Raw genomic sequence first — 12973 nt, 5'->3', positions numbered from 1 at the left:
ATTATGCTACTGAATAATTTTGCACTAAAAATTTATTCGCAAAAAGAAATTGAAACATCCTTGGAATAAATCAAAAGTTGACTCAAATTCAAGTGGAATGATGATGAATCTTGGGACTATCCATTTGAAGATGAAAATATTTCTCTCTTGAACCAGCCCTTTGAAACACACTCTGTATAACATTGCCGCAGTCAACTTTGATTGCGGGTTGGATTAATTCATCAATTTTGAGGCCATTTGGAAAATAAAACCAGCCCATTATCAGCCATTGATAAGAAGCAAAGATACCAATGATCAGGTTGACTTTTTTTTGCCTCAACTAGTTGAGTACAAGTGAAATGCAACAGCAAAAAGCATCGTATACCTTGAAGGGAATCTTCACCTTGACTAAGGTTAACTAACCGAGGAAACTAATTGGCGCAAATAATGATACAGCCTTACCCAGTTTTTTTTGTTTTGTTCAGTTAATTTACGTCTTCTTATCCACTTATTATTCTTGTTCTGCTTCTGCTTTTCTCCTGTAGAATGAAAAAGAGCAAAATTTAATTTAAAACCTTGTTTCTAGTGTTGATTAATTATGAATCAGAAAATGTATTCCTTTCACAACACAACATTCTGGAGCGTTGAGAAATGCCATTTGATAAGAGTCAAATTAGTTAAGCCCAGCAGAAGAAGAAAAACATTGGATGAACAAGAAAATTTGACAAACTGAAGAAAACCTTTTTCCTCTTTTACCTTTGCCACCTTGAATTGAGGAACCAGAAAAAGTTGAAGTAAACCTAAAATAAAGCTTGAAACATTGCCATTGGTCTAAAAAACCAGATTATGCTTCATGCTTTATCAACCTTTTTTTTGTGCTCTCATGGATTAAGTCAGCTTTACGTGGTTTGAATCAATTTTTATTTTTGCTGCTTTGCTTCGTTTTCGCCTTTTCCTCTTCGTACTTGATTCAGCAACAAAAAGAGCGAACAGTTTCAACAACAATTAAGTTTTTTCCACTTTTCAAATTCGTAATTTAGACGAACTTTTCTCCTCTTCCATTCTCTACTCTCTTTTATACATTATTATTTCTTTTACACACTTTTATCATTCCTCAATTTCCTCTTATAATCTCCATTCTTTACTCACTCAATTTAACTTATATCTTTCTCTCGAAGGCTCTTTTTACCTTTTTCTTGATCTCTTTTCAACCTTTCTTTTCCTTCATCCATTTTCTTTCTTCATCTTCTTTCTTCTTGACAGCCATTTTCTTGTCTCACCTAATCTCTTATTCCTCTCTCCTTTCTCAGTTTTTATCAACAACAAAACTGAATCTAGATCTATAAATGATAATATAGGTTCTTATACTGCATCCTTCCTGTTCATCCATTTTCATCATTATTCTCATCTTATTCAACTTTCCTTTCCTTTCCTCTACTTCTTCATCACCATCATTCTCATCCCCATCTTCATCTTCTCCTTCTTTTCCTTTATTTTTATCCTCATCTTCGTCTTCATCTTCTCCAACACTCTTTCTCATTTTTCTTTCCTTTTGTTCGTTTTCTTCATTCCCAATTTATTCCCAACCAAATCTCATCCTCATCCTTAACTGAACTTATCAAAAATTCGTTTCGCAAAAAAAACAGCTTGAAACATTTGGGAATTTCGAGTTTCCTTTACTTTTTTTTTCTTCACCAACTTTTATTCTTAATTTTCTTACTTTTTCCTATTTTTTGGCATTTTTCTTATTTTCTTATTTTCTGCAACTTTTCCATTTCTTTCTTTTACTCTTTTCTTAATTCATCTAAACTCACTGACTTTAATTCATATAAATCAGAATTGAATGTTATTGATGAAAACTAATGATAAAAATGACCATTACTTACCTTGATTACATTTTCATATTTCTTTCTTTTTCTTCTTTCTCTTTTGGATTTATATCTAAACAGAACGTAAAAGAGGTCGTCAAACATACACTCGATATCAAACCCTGGAACTGGAAAAAGAGTTTCATTATAATCGTTATTTGACTCGTCGACGGCGCATTGAAATAGCCAACATTTTATGTTTAACTGAACGTCAAATTAAAATTTGGTTTCAAAATAGACGAATGAAGTGGAAAAAGGAGAATAACAAGAAAGACATGAATTCAGGTGTAACATTGATGGTAGGTAATGATGGAAATGGTTCATCAGGAGCCAATGGAAACAATTCAAGTTCACTGTCAACCACAAATCATATTTCAACCAATATAGTTTATCTCTAGTTATATGTATCGGTGGTCCTGTTGGGTGCACAACAGGAGGTAACATAAACAAATTATGAATAACTGATTGTCAGTCAAGTGAATACAAAAAACAAAAACCACAAAGAGTTATGTTAATCATAGACCAATAAATAATAAAAACATTTTTACACAAACATAAGTACAGCAAGTAAAAGCACTTCAAGTATCAATTTATCAGCATAAAAACAGCACAAAAATTAACACTATTCAACTCACTTGTTTACAGGCAAAGTTAATTATATAAATTGAACGCTCAAAAAAGATGAATCCTTCAATAATCCATCATAACTTTTTGACATGTAAACATTTTCAAGCGCAATACAATTCATTGAAGACATTTTCACTGAATGATTCCAACAAGACTAACTCATTCGTTCCATCACCTTTTTTCACTTCAACCTGTTTTTTAGGATCAATTTTGAAACGAAGAAAAAATAGTTTTTCTAAAAAAAACTCTTCTCTTTCAACTTGCCTTTCGACTAGCCTTTCTAGGTAAAGTGACACTAAAAGGGTTAAACCGATACCAGTACTAATTGGCCAGTTACCGAAGTCAACTTTTCATGTTTGCAAAGCGTCCAACTTTACGACTCCCAATCTATTTTTAAGTTTGACCAATTTCATACTCTTTACTTTACCTTTTCACTATTTGCCTTTACAAAGGTAAGCAAAGAGTCACCCTAAATATAAACCGTTTCAACCCTTTCTTTATTCCTACTGGTCAATCTGCGAGTCATGGACAGAGTCTTTGTTTTCCGAGTCTATTTTTAGAGCTTCAAGTGTTGCTCGCTTTTTCAGTCCATTGTAAAGTATTCACAATGCACTTTCTGCTTTTATGTGAAAACTTAAAAAACTTCAATTTTCAAGTTTCGTCAATCTGAGGTTTTTTTTGGTCTTTTGTCATCATTATTTTGCTTAATGCCAAGTGTGATTCAATAGAGTAATCGATGAAATTTATAATGAATATTCTCATGGAATATGGGTGGATACAGAAAATTTGAAAACTTGATCGACTTTTTACTTTCTCATTTCAAATTTACTCACTTTAATAGCCTAAATATTGATTGATCTTTCCCTGTTTTTTACCAAAATTCAATACTTTTTTTCATTTTGCAAAACTCAATTTGGGCAACGAAATTGCTTTTTGATCATTCGATAAGAAAAGTTGGTAAAGTCAATATTGATTAACATTTAATTGATGAAAAATGAAGTAAAGTTGATTTGATTAGACTGATGCTTCTTTCCCTATAAAATACTGTTCATTTCAGTTCACATGAAACTACAGATTATCTAATCTGAAAATGAGCTAAAAAAGATGTCACATTGGGTGAGTTTGAAAATGAAAGGTAAAAACATTTGTTGATGGATCATTTGTTAAGGTTGAGGTTGAAATTGATCGCTGTTTTGATCGACAAATTAATTAATTAGACTGAAAATGAGCTCAGCTTTCATCTAGATTAGCTCTTGAAACGTGTTGATAAAGTCAATCTTTCATTACAGTTGATTGACCAGATGAACAGCATGTCATGAAATTGTGCAAACTTGAAGACTTTCACGAAACGAGTTTCAATTTATTTTCAAAGTAAAAACTTTTCTTGTTTCCTTTCAACTCTCGTGATTCCATCAAGTTTGAATTGTTGATGAAATACTCAATTACATGTAAAGACTTGAGTTATTAACATACTTAAGCAAATGGTTTTCGTAAAAACAACAAAAATTGCTCAATTAAAGTTGATTATTAAATTGCAACATAAGGTTATTGATTGCTAGAATTCAGTAAAAAGTAAAAACAAGGAATGTTAATTGTAGCTGAAATATCAAAAGAAAATTGTTCTAAAATTCTGAGAAAAAAATGTTCGAAAATTTGCTTCAAAAAGAATTCAGAAGCAAAATGAAAGTACCTTTTAAAATTGTTGTGCTTATGGCTTTTAAGAGCTAAATTGATGGTTTTAAAATTCATTCCTACAATCCTGCAATACATGATTCTGTGAACTCTAAATCAACTCCAATAACATGTTAAAGCTTTGAGCATTCGATATAAAAGCACGATGGCAATTGAGATGAAAAACGATAAATTTAAATAATTATCGATAACTCTGTCTGAAGATTCCGTTAGCAATTTATGCCTTCAATCATTGTTTTTTATTGTCGACGAGACTGAATTAAACTTCCAATGTTGAAGGATTCTATTTGCTTAAAAAGATTTTTCCAGTTTGTCTTGGAATATTGGCTGAATTGAACCGGGAAAAGGGTTTTTGAGCATGAAAACTCTTAACTTATTTATGATTTTCTTTATATCAAAGTGACATTGAACTGAAAAATCAAGACAGTTCATGAATTATCGATGGTGAGAAGCACCGAAAGAGTCGACCGAAACTGACCAAGTTTAGCAGTCTTTCAATTAGCTTTTCTGTGGAGATGCAGCTTCTTAATTCCTCGCACTTTAACAATCTGGAATTTTGCCTTTCTTCGAGCTCACTTGAATCAAAATTTTGGGTGGATGGATATCTGTCAAACATCGATGGAAAATTTTGAATAGGAAAATAAAGATTTAATTTTTTGGTGTTAAAAATTGATTCTGAAGAACTTTGATATTCTTGAGAAACAATGATTAATGTTTCTTGATGAGACATGGATAAGAAGCATGATTTTTATGTTTCATCCATCAGATTATCTGTTCACTTGAACTGCAAAAAATTAAAAATAAAAATTTTAAACGTTTCCAGCAAACAGTTTGATAAGTGTCAGTCTTTAATTGATTGTTAACAAGCTGTTACTACCAGTGCAAATTTAAGCCTGTACCGGTTAATGATAAAAATCAGGTAGTTAACACATCGAACATGATGATGGATTTTCACAGGGAAAAACCATGGAAAATTTTATCCAATTTGCTCCAAGTATTCATCAAGAACCTTTCATTTTCCAATTACAGAAGCAAAGCAACAAAACATTTTTTCCTCTTTTCGTGCATTGATATCAATCGATGGTTGAAATGAAATGCAAATGAAATCAGATGATGCTTTTAATTGTACCTTTATCAATATGATTTGCAAAAACGTTCAGAATGAAATTCTTTCTTCAGGCTAAATGCAAAGGCAACCATTCGCTATCAACCAAAACCCAAATCTATGGTTTTCTGTTTTCTCTCTTTTTTGGGTTAACCAAGTAAAGAAAGCTTTGTATTGGTTTCAGCTTGTTACCCAATATGGGTTGAATCCCATTGAAAAGTCCCTTTGCTCTTGCACATTATTTTACCAAATCTTTTTCTTCTCTTTCTTTTCTTTCTTTTCTTTCCATTTCCCTGCTTTACCAACTGTGATACTTGAACAATAAATTTATGTTTATCGCCTAAACTTGAGAATATCATGAAAATGATTTGGAGTAAAGATGAATATATAAGCGCAATAGGGAAAGAAAAAGGATTGAACTTTTCGAGTTACTCAAAAGGAAATGTGCAAAAGGCAAAACTAAAAGGTAAAATATACAAGAAGCAAAAACAAAGAAATGAAAAGAAAAGATTCAGTGAATAATGGTCGAGTATGAAACAGAATGAAATATTATTCAAGTCGAGTTTTATTTAGATAGAAAATGGAAAAGGATTGAAATTGATGGAAATGTGAATATTTAAAGAGGCGTAAACGGAATAAGGAGAAAGAAGGGAAAGGCGAAGAGAAGAGACAAGATTTAATGAGAATGAGGATAAAGAATAGACCAGATGATGGTAAAGGAAGGAAGAAAAGATAAATTATCATGTAAAGGGAATATGGCGAATGAAATTTATTTTAAAACTTGGGTTAAATTGTTTTATACTCTTTTTGTTTTTCTTACTTTTCTTGCAGTTTTATAAACGAGTTTCACCATCTTCCAAGAAGAATGTTTTGATAGAGAAAAGCGAGAAAAGAGGAGAAAAGTGAAATAGAAAAGGAAAAGAATACTTTTAAGAAGTTCTTTTTTCTCTCATCTCAAGAGGAATGATGATGAGAATGAAAAGAGACTGAATGATAAAGGAAACCCTATACACTTTATAATGATTCAATTTGGTTTTCATGATGGAAACGGTAAGATGAAATTGGTGATTCAACGAACTGTTTATTGATCTTCAATTGAACAATAAAAAAGGATTGATAATGATAACATTATTTAGACCAACAATTGAACACAAATTATTTCATTAAACCCAAAATTGAAATGGTTAATCATTGAGTTTAAACGAAAATGAACATTTTCTAGTTTCTTTTTCACTTCTTTTTTTTGCCTTTTCTCAATGAATATCAAATGTTTCATGCAAAGTATCGAGCAAACAGAAACACTTGGTTCATGTGAACACTTTAAACTGTGTTATTGCCATTATTATCATCATTAAGTTTTGCCATTTGAAACACTTTTGTTTTGTATCAACAAAAAGGCTGAGAATTGAAAATTGAATCTCAAAGTTTAATATGAGAAGAGAATTGAAAATAAATTAAATTGAGAAAAATATTGATATTGAAGAAACAGTAAAAAGAATTGCATTTCATCTCTTGTTTTTGTTCCCTTCTGCCTTTACCATTATTTTCATCATTACTGAGTAAAGTAATAACCACCAAAGAAAATAAATATACAATTCATCTAAACTTCTAGAACTGTACATTTTGTATGAAAAAACATTTATCAGAATTATTGCTCTAAAGATGGTGAAGGAGAAGAGAAAAGAAAAATGTTTTTCCACTTTTTCTGAGCTTCTATTTACTCTTGAGCAACTTATCACAATTACAGTTTCAACTGTTTACTGAAAACTCTTGAGCCCTTCTAACCTGGTCACCAAATAGACAACATATCGCATGACAAACTAGCGCGTGTAATCAGATACGTGCTTGGAGTAAATTAACGAAATGATGATTATGATGATGATAAGATATTACCAATTAGTTGAGAGAAAAGAGGTGAAACAATGAATATATTGTGATGATGATGATGATATAGGAGTGAGCAGGATGGAACAAGTGAAGAATGAAAAGAGATTTTTCAAGAGTAAACTTTGTTCGCCATGCAATGAATTGGATCATCTCAATAATCACTTTCATCCTAACTTTTTCTTCCTTTTCCTCTTCTTCTCTTACCTATGATAACTCCCAATAGTATTTTCTTCCTCTTCTTTACTCACTTGCTATTCAGTGATTTATGATGATGATTACAGAAGTTTCTTCTTTTTCTTCTTCTTTTCAAATTGATGAGTTTGTTGTGTAAAAACAACACAAGCTGAATTATATGGGCAAGTAAAGACTGAATTCAATGAGATTTTTGTGTTGAGAGTTAATGAGACACACAAGTGGTTATCATGTTCAACAGAGGAGAAGAAAAGGGAAAACAGGAAAAGGCAAAGATTGAACTTATGAACAAATCAGATGTATAGATAATCTGTATTCATTTAATGATCAAATTTTCATATTATTTAATCGCGAATTGGTACAATTTACTTCTCACCAAGACTATAATGACCATCACTACATGCTCCATGTTTTCACTTCAACATTTCATTCATTATCATTTCTATTGGAACCATGTACCTCACTTTCTCATTATCATTCCATTTATTAATACAACTGAATAAACTAACAAATGATTTATCACATTTCCAGTATAAATAATTTCATCATTAACCAATAAGATATTCAGTAAAGTTAAATAAACCAAACTGGGTTGGTTTTCATTGAGCATTAAATTTACCAAGTCTCCAAGTTCATTTGATGTGTTAATTCAGCTTCAACTCATCATTTTCAAAGCAATGCAACTGCAATTCGAACATGATTCCGTAGAAAATCTAGACAAAGGTTCAAGCCATCTAGCTGGCAAACTAGATGACTCCATAAATCCAAAATGCTTAAACAATGCGAAATAATGACTTGACAAAGTGAATGCAAAAACTTAAAATAATTTCAGAATCATTCATATTGGTAAGTTTACTGGTGTAAATTAGTTACTTGCTCAAATAAAAACCTAGTTATGTCCAAGCCAACAGCGTACAATATTTGGTATCGTGATAGAATCAAAGGATAGCATAAAAGGTTGCAAAGTCAAAAGTAGCAAAAGTTGAACGAATATTCTAATTGCATATCAGAAGAACGAAATAAACATATACTTGGAAGAAGCTTCAAGCATATACTGAATTGCTTAAAACTAAAGATTTGCAAATTAATGGAACTCAATCATCAAAAGACTGTAAGAAAAGAAAAGTTGCAATATTCAATATGAAATGAAATGTTTGAGTTAGTTCAAGAATTGAAGTTCAATTCTTGAACAAAAGAACAGCACAAGGTTGATGACGAAGGCTGTGAAGTTTTCAGAAATTCGTCCTTAAACAATCCCATCTTCAACCTTAGCTTAAAACATTACAGAATACCCACATACATTGAAAGGTTCAATACAGAAATCCCTTGTTGTGTGACTATTGGTTCAAAAGCACTTCTAACGTATATCGATCAAATCTAAGCTTCCAAAGCATTAGAAAACACAATGTACGGCTCAACCGGGTTGAGTTACTCAAAATTTCAACAGGGTTAAACCAAGTCAATTGACCAACTAGTCAAATAGCTAACAAAACAGTAATAGTCCGAGACTATTAATAACACGCTTAAAACAAGTAATATCGAGTATTTCCACATTAACAGTGACTAGCAACCCGGTTGCTAGTAACAGCACTTGTGAAAGGGCGCGAGTATCAAATTATACAACACCCTTTAAATCGAAAGACAAGTTTTACGACAAAAGACATTTCAAATTTAATGATTCTTTCCTTTTGCTGAATGAAAATATCAATTCCTCGACCAAATAAATACCGGCTAAATAAATTAAAAGTGTATGATTGTCAGTCTAATTGATGAAAATAAGTTAAACTCTTCTCTTCTCAATTGTATGAGAAGTGTGAATTCAATTGGTATTAAACTTTATTTACTTTATTATAAGGCTGATCCAGTCAAATTTCCGGATTTCAATTTTGAATAACTTTTTATTTCTTAATGAATCATTGTGATTTTTACAGCAAGTAATGTAGGCACCCTCTAGGTCAATTACCCGTCGCCATCTTTCCTAACTTTGTGACCCCGTTCATGCGGCCACCATTCCGTTCAGGTCACTTACCGCCCGATCCAGTGAAATTTTAAATTCGTCCCAATCGGTGTGACCTCGTAGCGCTCTCAGTAATATTACTGCATTATAACTTTTTGCTGTTTTGAAACCAAACCGTATTATTAGTACTCAATTAATGAAAACTCTAAATTAAATGAATAATCTGATTACCAAGTAATCAATCGCAAACTTCATCATTGAAATTTAGTTGTACTATTACTTTGGTTGTAGCTGTACTATTCACTATTACTGAACATTCAATAATAATTCAAATTACAATTAAAGCTCTTTTCTCAGTTGCATTCTGAGAGAGTGGATATGTTTTAGTAGATGTTTCCGCATAAAATAAATATCATAAATCCATTCAGAGCAACTTAAATAGTCTATACATATATGTATATGAAGTTTCATGATGATCGTCGTGGGGTGGGATATCATACATTTACCGCCAAAGGTTAGGTTTATTGGGTAATACTTTATATAAAGGGGGTTAACAATCAGAGTAAGATGATGAGACGGAAGTACAGTAAGTATTTGGGTGTTCGAAAATGCTTTGACCTGAGGTAGTTTCTCTGAATTCTGATAAAGATTAACATTTTGACATGATTCTCCGTACTTAATAACAAATATCTACCGAGTTCGGTCAACATTTAGTCGAGTTATCAGGTCAAATTGCGTTTTGAAATCGATTTACGGCTGACTACTAGTAACTCAAAGGTCAAATATGACCTTCCTGTATTAAGAATCGGTTTATTGTGTAAACATTTGAAATCTCCAAGCATTCAGCTATTAAATGAGATAAAAAAGTCCGATTTTATCTAAAGGTCAGCCGTTTATGGTCATTTTGCGAACGCGCTACTTAAAATGGATAATTTCTATTTGACTGGCCGCAAAAATCAAATGACAATGCTGACATTTGAGGAGAATGTACTCTTTTTCTGGAATAACAACCATTTTATTAATGACATTCATGATATCAATTTATCAGCCAATGTCCCACCTAGATAAGATAAAGCTGGCCAAAGTAACGCAGGTAAAAATGCACCACCACTTTGTATGATTATTTCTTTTCTTTTTTTCAATGGAATACTTTTTCTAGAAAGTTTTCTTAGTTCAATTTTATAGCGATTAAGTTTATTTCTTTGCACGTCAGGAAGTAATATATTCCCGTTTAAAGTGTTTTTGCTGATTTCAGATATTGCGTAGAAAATACAAGATTTTGCTTCTGCTAAAATTTTTTCTCTTTGCTTTTTTGATTTAGCTTGTGCAAGCTTTTTTAATGTCGCAAGACACTTTAGAACACCGTCATTGCAATAACATACTTAGGATAGTATAGATTTGGCTTGCAACTAACGGAACTATTCATTCATTAACTCTGATGAACATTTCAAAGATCTCTTAATGGTGTGAAAAAGTAGTTGATCGTTTTCCCATTAATTAGGGAAACAGGAAAGTTTTTGCATTCTTGAAATATATTTACTTCAAACAATTAATTTGAAAGGAAGAGTTCATAGTTTTAAACTAATTCACTAAATTAAATAAATTCACTTCAATTGCGTACAAATTAAACACAATTTATTATAACTCAGCCTGTATATCATACCTACTACTATTATTCAAGCCTTCCGAATCCTGAATACTCAGGTTCTTTTAGGATCACCAGATTTCAACTGGTACAAGTCTTGGACTATTGAAGGATTAGCTTTCTTCTAACCAAGATTAGTAACCACAAATTCAACCAAAGAACGTTGTAGGTCAAGTCTTAGACAGGATTAACTGTGTAAGGGATCTACTCACTATTTGTCTCACTTCATTTTACAGTTTGTCATTAAGTATCAACCCCTTTAGCTTTCACTCACTTTTTCCTTTAGCTCTTGTCTTTTCCTTTAATTTTGATATAAATGGTCAACAGTAAGTAAATTTAATTTATGTGTTATTTGGTATTTTGTCAACAATTAAGAAAATTTTTCAGTGTTTGATGAGCGTTTCTCTCATATCTTTGAGCCTCTAATATTAAGGTGTCCCATGAATCTTGATACTTGATTATTTTTCAATAGGCTGAAAAATTGTGAACGGAATCTCGATTTTTTTGACATTTGCGGAGCACAATTAAGTATTCTTTTATATTTTCGATTAATTTTTTGATTAAGAAATCTAAATAAAGAAAAAATCCTGCAATTATTCCGAAATGGCAAAATCGCAAAAGTGGCCTGTTTTTGTCCTTCTAATCTTTTAATTCATGGTTTTTAGACCATTTTAAATGTCAGAATATATTGTCCTAGGCTCGCACGGTCTGAATCCTGAGTGAATTCCGATTATAAGCCCTAATACCGTTTCCCCATTAAATTATTAGGGAAACCGGAAAGTTTTTGCATTCTTGAAATATATTTACTTCAAACAATTAATTAATTTAGTAAAATTTATTCAAATGATTCGATTTTTTCTAAAATATTGTGGTAACTTTCAACAGGTTTAGAAGAAACTTTAGCGTTAGAAAGCTAACTGTAGATTCTTATACAGTTATTGGGATATTGACCAAGTGTAAGGGGTCGACACATGAGTTAATCATTTCCCCCTTTAATCATATCAATGACCAATGAATATGCATTGTTTAAACTTAGTTTGTGTTGTTAGTGAAGTGTACGCTAAATAGTAAAGACAAAGCTTTAAGCCTTGTCTGATCATCCCTCGATCTCGGTACACATTCGATAAGATTATCGCTTGTGGTTCTGTCAGTCGATAAAAATTTCTGGATAAAACTCAAATATGAAAAAAAACTTTCTTTAAAATGAAGCTTCAATACAAACATTTATGTGGTTTTTTGCTATTTTCTCGAATTTGCGACCCTGTAACTTTTTTCAGATCGATTTCCTCCATGTGAGATTAATGTTTTTAGGGGTTTTCTGACACGGGTTTCCATTTAACCCACTTTTATTTTGATCTGCCCGTACCAACGAGGTTACTTCCCTTGTTAGATCAAGTTTGAACTGTTTGAAGTTATAAAACAGTTCAACATTTTAGTTAGTAGTTGAAGTTCACTTTGTTTTTTTAAGCAGTAATTAGTACTCAGAAGATTACGAATCTGTCCACACTGTTCAGATTCAATTGAATTAATTAGGTTTGAGTAGGATAACTCCTTGTCCCAATCACTAAACTACAATCTAAGAACTTGTCTTAAGGACACTTAGTGAATTTTATCAAAGATAATTTTGTTTATTGGAAGTTAATTTTAAGTAGACCAGACTATGCATGTAATATGACTGATAAAGGCCTTTCTCTTGAATTGGGTTTTTATATCATTGATTAAACAAAGGAAAAGTATTTTTGAGGGAAAACAAGATCAATGGATAATATATGGTGGGATAAGTCCGGCGCAACGAATTTGTCTTCGACTCCTTTGCTTGTCTGTCTCATTTTTGTTGTTTACAATCGGACAAGTGCGGGATATTTTACTCTAAGAGTTACAGAAATGGTAAACAAGTTTGTTGTGGGTTAAATAGGAATCTAAGGTTAACATTGAATGGATTGGAATTTATAAAAACAAGAAATGCATAAATATATGAAGGTTAAATATGTTTCAAAGAAACTTGAAGTTATTGAATGATC

The sequence above is a fragment of the Tetranychus urticae genome, chromosome 3 (genome assembly GCF_039701765.1).
Source record: "Tetranychus urticae isolate SD_2017Ah chromosome 3, NJAU_TeUrti_SD_1.0, whole genome shotgun sequence".
Taxonomy (NCBI): Eukaryota; Metazoa; Arthropoda; class Arachnida; order Trombidiformes; family Tetranychidae; genus Tetranychus; species Tetranychus urticae.
This window is presented reverse-complemented; position numbering follows the sequence as displayed.